The 12,321-nt window shown below is 38.7% G+C and overlaps 2 protein-coding genes across 4 annotated transcripts in view; one reads left to right on the forward strand and one right to left on the reverse strand.

The window, feature by feature from the left end:
- The window catches only part of LOC117237807, a 75,086-nt gene extending 72,737 nt beyond the window's left edge, over positions 1 to 2,349 (reverse strand). Inside the window, exon 1 of the mRNA XM_033502160.1 lies at positions 2,050 to 2,349. The gene's annotated coding sequence lies outside the window, so the exon portion shown is untranslated. The remainder of the gene's footprint in view (positions 1 to 2,049) is intronic.
- Positions 1,331 to 12,321, forward strand: part of LOC117237812 (radial spoke head 10 homolog B-like) — a 44,624-nt gene continuing 33,633 nt past the window's right edge. Inside the window, exons 1-3 of one of the 3 annotated variants that reach the window (XM_033502171.1) lie at positions 1,331 to 1,872; positions 8,883 to 9,018; positions 9,819 to 9,936. The gene's annotated coding sequence lies outside the window, so the exon portion shown is untranslated. Of the gene's footprint in view, positions 1,873 to 8,557; positions 8,690 to 8,882; positions 9,019 to 9,818; positions 9,937 to 12,321 lie in introns of those variants that run through there. The other 2 variants (XM_033502169.1, XM_033502170.1) reach the window with 2 other exon arrangements.

The raw sequence follows: 12,321 nt of genomic DNA on the forward strand, positions 1-12,321 counted from the left end.
ATGGCCGAGAATGTCTCGATGAATAAAATATGAGAAAAATGTTTGAAATCGATCTTTGAAACGGACCCTGTGAATATTTAAAGAATTTAATTTGAGGATAAAGGATACCCTCGCTGCATTGTAGTGAAAATAAAAGGAGAAAGAAAAAGGAAATAAAAAGGGGAATAAAAAGAAAAGAGGAAAGAAAAAGGAAAAGAACGATATATCTGCGCTTGTGCTGGCCTTAAATTCAGGAATTCACGCGTATGCTTCTTTTTTCCTTAAATATCGATCCTACTCGCTCTGACTAGACCATAAACTCCGCTATTCCGCAAGACGTGTGCTGAGCTTTCGGATCTCGTTTACCAAGTTCGTCGATCGAGATAGAAGGGATTTCGGACGGTGACCGAAGAAGATGGAAATGAAACTACGAGATGGAAGAAATGCGGAGTAGAGCTGATTAGGAACGCGTCCTACCAAAGGAAAAATAATTTTATCCAACGTTTGCCTTATCTTAGTTTGTTCCACCCACTCGTAAGCAAATTCTGATTCTACGTTTATTTACGACCACTATTTCTATTAAGTATCAAAAATTACCATTTCTTTTTATTTAATTTCTCTTTATCTATTTATTTTGTTTCCCTTGATTAATTTTTCTATGGTCTTCGAAGTTATATCTTACGAAACGAATAACGCAAATTTTACGTATTTTTTTCTCGTAAGACACATTTTCTCCAAGTAAGCAAACTTCTGTTCTTGATAACAACGATTTCGATGATTTTTTTATGCAACGTCGACTTTTTATCCCTATGTATCTATCAAAGTTTACAAGTAAGAAGCAAGAGTACTCGAAGGCGGAAGACATTTTCCGTGTCAAAGCGTATCGTTATCCTCGAGTATCGAACGAACACGTACGTTAACCTTATTAACGTTTACCTTGAACTTCACTTTTAGCTTTTTGTTACGTACACGATGGCCTTTAAGCGCCTAGGAAACAGTTTTATTCGATTCTTGCATGACTGGGAACAATTTTTCCCCTCGATCTTCGATCAACGCAAATCCCACGACTTTCGTACGAATTTAAATTCTCCCGTATAATTCTCGTGGTCGAATCGCGTTTTTCGAAAAACTTTCAAGGCGAACGTCGAACTTCGTCCGATTTTCCCAAATGCACCAACATCTGTTCACAGACATTCGCTCACAGACAACGTGTCCACGACAACAGGTTTTAAAACAGGCGCACTAAAACGAACGACGAGGTTTCGGTTGAAAGAACGTTACGCTGGAAGATGCACAAAGCACAACTTGCTGGTCGAATATTCACGAGAGTGCGGGTATCGCGTTCAGAACGTAAGAAAGAGCTTGATCGCTCGATGGAAGTAGCGAGCCGTATAGATAGAACTGTCGTCCTGTTAGCGAAAAAAAGAAGAGCAAAAGAAAGAGAAGAGCGGCCTGGCAAAGCTGGTCGGGCGCTCTTACCGACCGACTCGCGCACGAAAAGAAGAACATTCGCCACGAGGTCACGTTGCACCCCGTCGTCTTCCATCCACTATCATCCGTTACAATGTATGCGCGTTTACGTATGTGCGCGTGCCGTCGCGTTCCTAATCATCCTGTTTCACGGTTAATCAGCCGAGTGGCCGGAACACGGAGAAGGTCAGAGAATAGGGTGAGGCGCAAAACAGAGGAGACAAGATAGCTAGGACAGACAGAGAAGAAGATCGAACAACGGATAAAACGAGAAGGACAAAGATGCAGAGAAAGGGAGACAAAAATTGTTGCAGGAAGACACAGAAAGAGGCCACTACTGATACGAAAAGAGAAAGCGAGCGAGAGCAACGTGAACGAGAAACAACGAGAGACAGACAGATACGGAGAGAAGGATTCGTGCTAGTTAGTATAACGTGTGTTACGTGTAGCACAGAAGAGAGAAAGAGAGTGAGTTAGAGATAGAGAGAGAGTGAGAGAGTGAGAGAGAGAGAGACAATGAGAGGATGTGAGGGAGGGAGGGAGGGTGGAGGAGGGGAGAGAGCGCATATCACAGTTAAGTGCTCTCGATATATATCGCACCTGATCAATTAAGCTGCTTATCACGCCGAAATCACTGGTTAGGCTGCCGGCACTCCATCCACCCCTTTTCAACGACGATTATCTCGTGTATCGTTCGATCAGCCCGCGATTCTTTCTCTTGATCGACGTCGGCGACATTTCTGCCCACGTTTCGCGTTTCACACGGTGCGTCTATTGTTGGTTTACGCGACGGAATGATAAACAGGTGGAGTCTGTCCCGAGGCAAGGGTGACCAGAACGGTCGCAACGAGCCTTCCACCCTAGCGAGTCCCGCTCCTCGCACGACTGACTGAAGCCTAGAATCGAGGCTTGCAACCAACCCTCCGCCCCCACGACCCTTCACCCCTTTCAAACGTTGGGGAGGCCACGCAAGTGGCGCCACGAGCTTGCAAAACCTCGCCTCATCCCCTTCTGCCCACCCATTCTGCATCCTACCATCGAACGCTGCTCTCATCTACGGGGTGGCGCGCGCGGTTAAATTCTGGCATCCTCGGTATCCTCGTGCTAGCACGGTTTACATCGTTTGGCCCATTGGGCCGCAATGATTTTAATTTCGTTCGACCGTACCGGCTCGTTCGTATCGTATAATTCCTCGTGTCTTCGTTACAACTGGCGAGAAATATTTTTCCTTTTTGCATTCGTCTGTCCACACCTGTCCTCGATTAATTCTTATAATTGTCAAAAGAGGTTGCTCCTAGTACCCTCAACGACGACGAACCCTCTTTATTTTACAATTTGCAGCACCATCTACATTTCTATATCGAACGTTGATTCGCGTTAATAATTATCGATCGTATCTAATAACCGATCGATAATTTGTCGCTCGTCCGAATTGTCTTGTCCGTAACGATCCACTCTGCGCGTCTCGTTGATAAGTCGTTGATCGTGCAATTGATCCGAGGAGATTCTGTGTGACTGTTGTTTAGCGCACGCTTCACACGAATATCGGCCGATGATTGTTCGAGAATCGTTCCGCAATCAGTAGTTCGAGAGATACTTGGTATCGCGCTACTCCATGTCCATTGCAGGTTACACGGTAATTTACTTTTCGTTTTGTATGAGAGCAAATTCATTCGTGGAACAACGATATCGAGCGTTCGCGTGCGATATAAACGGTGAAAGGGATGAAACGCTCCACGAGTTGACGCGTGCATTTTGTACTTCGTTGTTCGAGTTAGGTTCGACGAAGCTCTGTCGGTAATGAAATTGCGTGCATTTCGTGCGCGGTTTTCCCCAGCAGCTTTTTTCGTCGTACCGTTTTCATTCAGCCACCTTCTTCGACGCATTCCTTTCTCTCTCTCTCTTTCTTTCTTTCTTCCAGTAACAACCACCTGTAACCCCCCTCCCCACCCCACCCCACCCCCCTGGAGACAGACGTTCGTTTGAAAGTGTACGCCCTCTACTCCTTCTATCATCTTCCTTTAGCCACCCTCCTCTCTTACACTTAGCCTTGGCGGCCCTTTCCGCTCTTGATCCGATCCACTGGATCGCAAATCGCACCAGACGATCCATCAAAAGACCATGCACCTATACAGTACCCTCTTCGTTTACCCGTGACTATCGACAGCTCTCTGCAACTTATCTTTTCCTCAACGTAGTGTACATAATTTTCGACTTGGGAACTTTCATACTTTATAGAACGTGAATGAGAAAAAGACGAACCGATGGGCCAGATTTCCCTTATAAATGAGAGATAATGTGAAATAAATTGGATACATGCATTCTTTCCACAAACGAGATAAAAGCGCGATACGTTACATACGTATTTAATCCATTTGAAGGATATTCTTACGAATTTTTAAGCACTCACTGACTACGTGCGTACCTGTAAATATGTCGGAGTCTCATCGGGTGTAAGATTGTGGACGGTCGATGTATCTTCTTGGGAATTAGCCATGGATGCGGTACGACACGAATGCGATTTATTACGATAAGGTGGTTGTTACAAAAAGTGCGGTTAGTCACGGCGATTAGGTACTCCCGAAGCTAGTGACAATGGCTTCAGATTTGTTAACGAATGTCCACGAGATGGCAAGTATCAGTGTAATAATCGGGTCGGGTAACTTCTCGATAACTCAGTCCGCAACTCGTACAACGACTAACTAACAAAGCTCTCTCTCCCAATCCAAATGAAACTGTCCTTATATATTCCTGTCTCCACTTCCCGGGTCAATCCTTGTTTCTAACGAGAGTCATATAATCATTCCGTACCTGTGTCAGGTACACGTCCCTCCCGTGACCGTAGCTACATCTAGTGACCCGTTATGTCACCTTAAGCCCGAACCCATCGTCATAACGCCAGGTTGGAACATTAAAAGTTATTTTCTTATTTTTATTGCTTAAACATAAAAATCTTGACTATGGTACTGGGAGTTTTCCCCAGCATTCTCGACGGAAATCCTGCTGTCCTTCCATCTCCGACAAATATTTTAATCCAAATATGCGTAATGTATTATATTATCTCTTCGGAAGGATGATTGCGAGATAATTTTATTATTAATTTCATTGCTATTCTTTTCTATTACTCTTGCCAATTTCAATCTCCAAAAATTTCAGCTTGTATTAACACCAACATCCGAAAACGCACGAACTTTACCGCCACAATGTAATTTTATTTTCCCATTTGTATCGCTTTTTCGCCTTAAAGTTGCTCGAATCTTAAAAATTAGGTTAGGTGTTCGAAACGATTTCTAGCACCAAATAGAAACTGCCTGGTGAATCGATTCTGTTGCTATCCTCGAAAGTTTTTCATTTAAATCTTCTAACTTCTTTTCCATTTATTTTGCCGGGCCTTCCGTAGATGGAATAGATCAATCTTGCGTGGCAATCCATCAAAAGAGCTCGCGATGCGCTTCAGTGTGTTTTCGGCACGTTTATTTGTTGCCATGTACATCGTTTCTTTAACAACGTGTTTTCCGTGCCCTTTTATATAGTGTGCCCTTTTTTTGCAGTATTCGTGGCTTGATAAAACATCCAAGGTTTAAATAAATTTTGCCCGTTGGCGTTCACGCGATCGAAAGAGTTTTCTTATTTTTTCTAAAGGCTTGCGCGTTCGTATAACATTGAAATTTCTGTATTTGGCTACAAAGTTGCAACGTTATCACTTCGCGAATAGATCGAACCTTTATTTCTTTGTACGCGTAACTTTGAAAAATTGAAGTTTCTACAAAAAAACGTGATCGAATGCAACTCCGCTTCTATGTGCATGTATGAAACCTGTGGCTTCGAGAATCTGTCATCTACATGTGTTTCTTTAATATTAATCCACAAGATGCATCCTGCCTGTTTAACTCCCCCCCCCCTCTCTCTCTCGCTTGTTTAACGTGGCCATCATTTGTTTGGGAATTTAAAAAAGAGTATGACTGATTACAGCGCTGATTGGCAGTGGACAAAGACCACGATATTTCCTTTGCGCGAATACACGGTTAAAAGGAGATGCGACAAGGCGCAATAAAAGTCTTCCGTCGAAGTCCACGTCGCGCTACTGTTTGTTGTTATTGTTATTATTATTGTTATTATATTGTTGTTGCTGTTGTTGTTTGCTGTTGCTGTTGTTATTTGCTGTTTGCTTTCGTTGCTGTTGCTGTATTTTGCTGGCCGTTTTGCTTGCTTTTGGCTGTTGCTGTTGCTGTTGCTGTTGCTGTTGCTGCTGTTGCTTTGTTTGTGCTGTTGCTGTTGCGTTGCTGTTGCTGATTTGCTGTTCTGTTGTGTTCCATTCCCAGAAAGAAAGAAAGAAAGTTCACCGTTGCTGTTGCTTTCTGTTGTTCCCAATTTGTTGTTGTTCCTTATTCCATTGTATTTATCATATTGTTCCATTCCATTCCATTCCATTCCATTCCATTCCATTCCATTCCATTCCATTCCATTCCATTCCATTCCATTCCATTCCATTCCATTCCATTCCATTCCATTCCATTCCATTCCATTCCATTCCATTCCATTCCATTCCATTCCATTCCATTCCATTCCATTCCATTCCATTCCATTCCATTCCATTCCATTCCATTCCATTCCATTCCATTCCATTCCATTCCATTCCATTCCATTCCATTCCATTCCATTCCATTCCATTCCATTCCATTCCATTCCATTCCATTCCATTCCATTCCATTCCATTCCATTCCATTCCATTCCATTCCATTCCATTCCATTCCATTCCATTCCATTCCATTCCATTCCATTCCATTCCATTCCATTCCATTCCATTCCATTCCATTCCATTCCATTCCATTCCATTCCATTCCATTCCATTCCATTCCATTCCATTCCATTCCATTCCATTCCATTCCATTCCATTCCATTCCATTCCATTCCATTCCATTCCATTCCATTCCATTCCATTCCATTCCATTCCATTCCATTCCATTCCATTCCATTCCATTCCATTCCATTCCATTCCATTCCATTCCATTCCATTCCATTCCATTCCATTCCATTCCATTCCATTCCATTCCATTCCATTCCATTCCATTCCATTCCATTCCATTCCATTCCATTCATTCCATTCCATTCCATTCCATTCCATTCCATTCCATTCCATTCCATCGAACGTCGTTATTCGCAAGTATACTCACCAAAATCCTGGAACGTAAAAGCTATCAGTTGATAGTCTTTGTCCATGCAACAACCATAGCGTTTTGCATCGTTGGCATTGATTCTCCGTGATATTCGGACAGAATATGGGTTTGTCTAACAATAGTTATCTAAGATAATGCGAGAAACAGACAATAGATAAGCAGAAAATGAAAAAAATATGTTCGGGAAATAGAAACAAATATAAATAAATGTGATCGTATACACTTACTTTATACATAAAAGTGAGCTCATTCGCTGCGCGCAAACGGTCAGAGTAAGAAGTAACGCTAAACTTTTCTCTAATGAAATTTTGTAAAACGGTTGTATGCATCGAGGTTATATCGAGTACATCTTTGGCGTTCGTGTCCACGATATTTTTAAACTTTCGTCTTGTCATCGCGGCTGCTCTATGATCTTTGAACTCGACGAATATGAATCCACGATTCAACGTTTTGTCATGTACACTTGGATACAGACAGATATCAGTGATACCCTCGAGGATCTTGTTCAACTTATGTAGAAATTCTTCCTTTCATTTGTTCTTGGATGCACCACCAAAGAAAAGCCGGTGATTATCAACCGACTTAACGACGCCGGTACGATGTCCATATCTGATTTCATAACCGTCATATTTTGCGCATGCGCTTCTCGCTACTTTTGAATCATTGAATAAGGCGAATGCATATCCGCGAGTTGTTCCAAAAAATCAATCGCAATCCGATCAAACGACCGACTGTTTCGAGCATCGGCATTAATTCCACCTCGTAACAATCTCGTGGAAAACGGCCAAGAAACAATTTCAGCATCTTTCACGCGTTGCTTTTCACCACGAATGATTTCTCAAGCAGTTAAGCGGCGTTGTCCATTTTCTGGCATCAATTCATGTTTCGTTTCTTGCAACATTTCCAACAATCTGGTCATCAACTGGCACTCTTCCACAGCATTTTCCCGCGTTTTCTTAGTTATATCCATTATGAAGCGAAATAAGAACTTTTATCACAAATTTATGCACAACGAAAAAACGATCTAAATAAGCAGACTGTCGAGAACTAACTGATCCTCCTAAGCTTTTTTCCTTATTCCCTTCTTCCTTTTGCTTACTCACACAACTATACAGAATCCGTTGATATACTCGTGTGATGGAACTTTATTCCTCAAATGGACCAATCGCAGTGATCGAAGCGTCTTACTGCCAATACAGCTACATGTTCTCAGATAGAAGAAGATAGCAAAAACATCTACAGTTAACTCGAGTTGAAAATGCAGATATAGATATACATATGTACATCACAGCAGAGAGAACACGCATCCTATATTACATTTCACATTGTCTATAGTCTATAGCGTTAAATAAGTAAATAGATTAGTTGTAGACTTACTTATGCTCACTATGGAATTACTATGGAAATTAGCATTATGAGAATATAAATACAATTCTGACCTCTAAAAACCATAAGAATTAATTAATTCTAAGTAGATAATTATAATAGGAAAGTCATCGATTGTGAACTTGGTAACAAACCTAACCGACAATCTCTGTTCATTTTATTTATTATCCGTTTATTATCTTTTCCATTTTTCAACAAATTTTATTTAATCAAATTACATTATGACACGCCAGGTTGATATCCAGGTTTCGAATTCATAAATTTTGTTCATGTAGATTATATTAGCTTACGCTTACTTTACTTACGTGTTTACTTTCTACGCGCATCTTCGCGTTTCACAATCAGTTTAACGTATTATTTCTTTATTTGAAACATAATACCCTCACTATCGAAGATATATCCTTTCCAGGAATATAACGACTCTTGTCGCCCAAGTATATGTATATATACGTTTGACCTGCCAGAGGGCCTCCCCTCCCCACTCCTTACCAATTGAAATTACCTAAGTAAACAATGGTGCAGCCGGGGGGTCAGTCTAATGTCGAAAGTGGAAGCGATTAGACGTGTTTTAGTGTCACTCCGCGATAGGTGTTGATTATTTTATTGCGTAGCAAATGCTTTCATAATCGTCCTTCCATCACGGAAACACACGCTACTGTAAACTTCGTTTAACTAAGGTACATTGTTATTCGATAATTTACTAAAATTCCTCGTACTCTAGTATTTGATTATCTTTTTTTCTTCGAGCGTCTCCTTTTTCTTTTTTTTTCTTTTTTTTTGTCATGTACCGGTCGCTCGAATATCAAGCTTTCAAGATGCAATTTAACCTTGATTGTTTCATTCTATTTTAATATTTCCTCTTTTGTGCAGATTATTGCTTGGTTGCGAGGGAAACTTCGGAGCATTAATAGAGGGATACTGCGAAATTCGAAAAAACGAGATGAAAGTCAAGACGGCGCCATCGCAGCGATCGATGATAAATGTGATAATTGTTCGTCGAAACGTGGTAATATTTCATTTATTTTAAAGAAGGCAAACGTATGCATACGTTTCCTTTTCTGGCTTTTGTTTCATTTGAATAAGAAATTCAAATTACATTTTCATTTTGCTTCGTTACTCGTAAATCGACTATGACAAATTGTTATTTCAACTTTTTCGATAGGTTTCACTACATTCGAGAAAGTACATTATCACAGACAGGTTTGAACAGGCTCTGCGCATCTCGTTTTTTTCGTATTGCGCAGCTTTGTTTAACTGTCAGTGGAAGCGCGCCATGTTTTATTAGAATGAAGTCATATTATACGCGAAGCATTTGAACCTATAATGGCGGACATTCAATTTGATATATTATTATGTATATATTATTATGTGTATTATTATGTGTATGATATAGTATTATGAAATATTCATATACGTATTTGATAATAGTAGAAAATACTACATTTTCTTTCGTATTCTTGTTATGATTTTAATATTTATGTTTTTGTATTCTTGATATAATATAGCGTACTGTCTGTGGTAAATGGATAATAATTAATTCGGCAACACGCAGTATAATCATAGTAAAATCAGTTCTAATTGCATTCAGAGTATTCGTTAATGTTCAATGTAAAGATACATGTTTTATAATATTCGGAAATTTGTTGATTCGATACGATCGACTTGTTTACGACTTGTCGCGACTGTCAACTTCCGTTGTTCGCGACGTATTATTGTATTTATTATATTTGCTTATAACGTAATAATTATAAAGTATAAAATATTGTATATATATATTGTTATATATTGTTCCATCTTTTGTTACAGATATTACAGAACCTGTACTTTCATTGTAAGGTTTGATAATTCTTCCAGGATGACAGCCTTCATGATGGTTTCTTCTGAAGTACATCAACATCGTCGACATCGTTCTTCGTGTGTAACTGTGAGTCGCATGCTTTTTTGTCCTTCCAGTCGCTCAATCATGTCGTAGGGCGAAAGATCCAAATCGACATGGGCGACTGGTTATATCACGTAGAATTTTTTACGGACAAAGTGACCGCGGGTATTTATTATACCCGTGAGTGATAGTACGTATTTTCTTTCTGTGTGTTTTATTTACTAGTTCAGGATAGATCTTCTTGCACATTGCGATTTTTATCAGCATGAATAATGCTGTGTAATGTAAATAATTGATTAATTAATTACGAACGATCATGAATGAAGACAAATATTTTCATACAGATATAAGTACGCGTATGAATAAAATATAAATATTTGAATATTTAATCACGATCGCAGCTAGCTTCATTAAATAGTTTCATTGATTTCTGTATGAGTAAAGATGACATAGCTTTTTATCTTGTAGCTCTTTTCGAGTAAAATATCTTTCTCAATTCTCAAAAGCTTAAAAAGTTGTCATTGCATTTCTTGAAGTTTATCTTACGATATTAAACGATATAAAAGGCGTTTAATTGTACGTTAGGACGAACAATTATTAGACATATTCGTATTGTAATCGTAAGATATCGGTCGGTATCATCGGCGCGACCACGTCTTATGGATAAGGTAGAATGGGTAAAGCGACTTGTTTTATTGGCAAGACTGCGATCCTGTGTTCTCAACTTTATTAGTTGTCGGTACTTTTCAACGCGTGAATTTTTATCATCTTAATTTTTCACGCCTTAACTTTTATCGCCTTAACCGCTTCTTATCGAAAGTTTGAAATTGTAGTTTTTGGCAAAAACAAACTTTTACGATTCGCGATTATACGAAGTAAGATAGGAAAGCACTTGTTTTTACTTTCTTTTTATTTCATAATTTTATGGGAACTTTCCTATTCTCTTTATTTGATTTTATTGCTATTCTCTTTCTGTATATTAATTTAAATACTGAATATGGCCACAATATAGTGAACGTTGCTACGATGCCTTGATCAGCGGTAAGTGAAAAATAGTGGACAGCGTGAACAATAGTTTTAAACGTACAATTAGTGGTAAAGATGGTTCCACGATCGATGTATGTATATTGTGGCTTATTAATATACTGAATGTTTGACTGTTTATATACTTTAGTGACTTTTGCGAAATGTATAATTCTAGTAAGTATCTCATAATTTTTATATATGTTTTAAGATGCGTTTCAAATTTTACCGATATAATCAGTGATTATTAATTACGATAATCGTGTCTCGTTAGCATTACAAAGTGCAGATTTCAAAATGTTTTGTATAATATATAGAATAGAAGTTTGTAGGAAGATTAGTAGGATTTTATCTTAATTCTACTTGACAATACGATAACCTCACTTCGCTTCTTTGAAACATAATACGCCCATTGCTGAAAACATGATTTAATTAAACCCGACTGATCGACGGATAGATGTTAGATATTGCCATGTCGTTTAATATTTGTAGCCTGCCTGTCTGTTCTATGCTCTGTTTCTGTTTCATTCAACTGATCGCGGTTATTTGCTGCATGAGTGATTATTTCCAACAAGAGCGCTATTACCGCGAACTGATAACAATATGATTTTTCTTTCGAAATCAGTATCAATTTTATGAAGTGAATTAATCATTCTATTAACCTTACTAATTTTATTTTTAATTGTATTATTTAAGTGTGAGGAAGTAAAGTAAACAAAAGAGACCGTAACTTGATCGTTACGTTCGATTCCTTTCACTTAAATAATTCCGTCCTGGAGCAAAGGGCTTCTCTGTAATTTAACCTCCGTAATTACTGATTGTGTCGACCCTCTAACCATAAAATGTCGGACGTCCAAGCGTAAAATGAATTTGATCCAGGTTCTCCGTTAGAGAAATTTGCCTACTTTTATCAATCAGCTTGAAAGAAAGGAGCAGAAGTTTTTGACAAAGTTTCGATACTTTATCAGAGAATAGAACGGTTTTGCTTGAATTTAATAAGAGTCGAAATAATGGGAATGGGTTCGACTTGATAGGAAATATCGAAGGATTGAAAGACAAGTGAAATTAGTTAAGAAAATTAATCAAGTTCCTTACTATTGGTTTGTTCGTTAAATTCGAAATTTTCTATCGAATTTATACTTTAAATATTAGAAAACTTTTTATCGTCTTTTTCTATAAAATAGATACTTTTAGGGATTGTTTTTTTAAGATTACTCTTCTTTTGAATTTCATTGCATTCTTACTTATACGTGTGATATTCTAACCTAAAACCTAAATTAATAATCAACCTAAAATAATAATGTCATGTATATTCTAAAAGGCGAACAATGAATGCAGTTTATATTTCTACATTGATTTCGACCGATGAAACGTACGAGACAAATTTTAGAACGCTTAGACGGCATT

Source organism: Bombus vosnesenskii, unplaced genomic scaffold (assembly GCF_011952255.1).
Source record: "Bombus vosnesenskii isolate JDL3184/JDL3185 unplaced genomic scaffold, Bvos_JDL3184-5_v1.1 scf7180000013403, whole genome shotgun sequence".
Lineage (NCBI taxonomy): Eukaryota > Metazoa > Arthropoda > Insecta > Hymenoptera > Apidae > Bombus > Bombus vosnesenskii.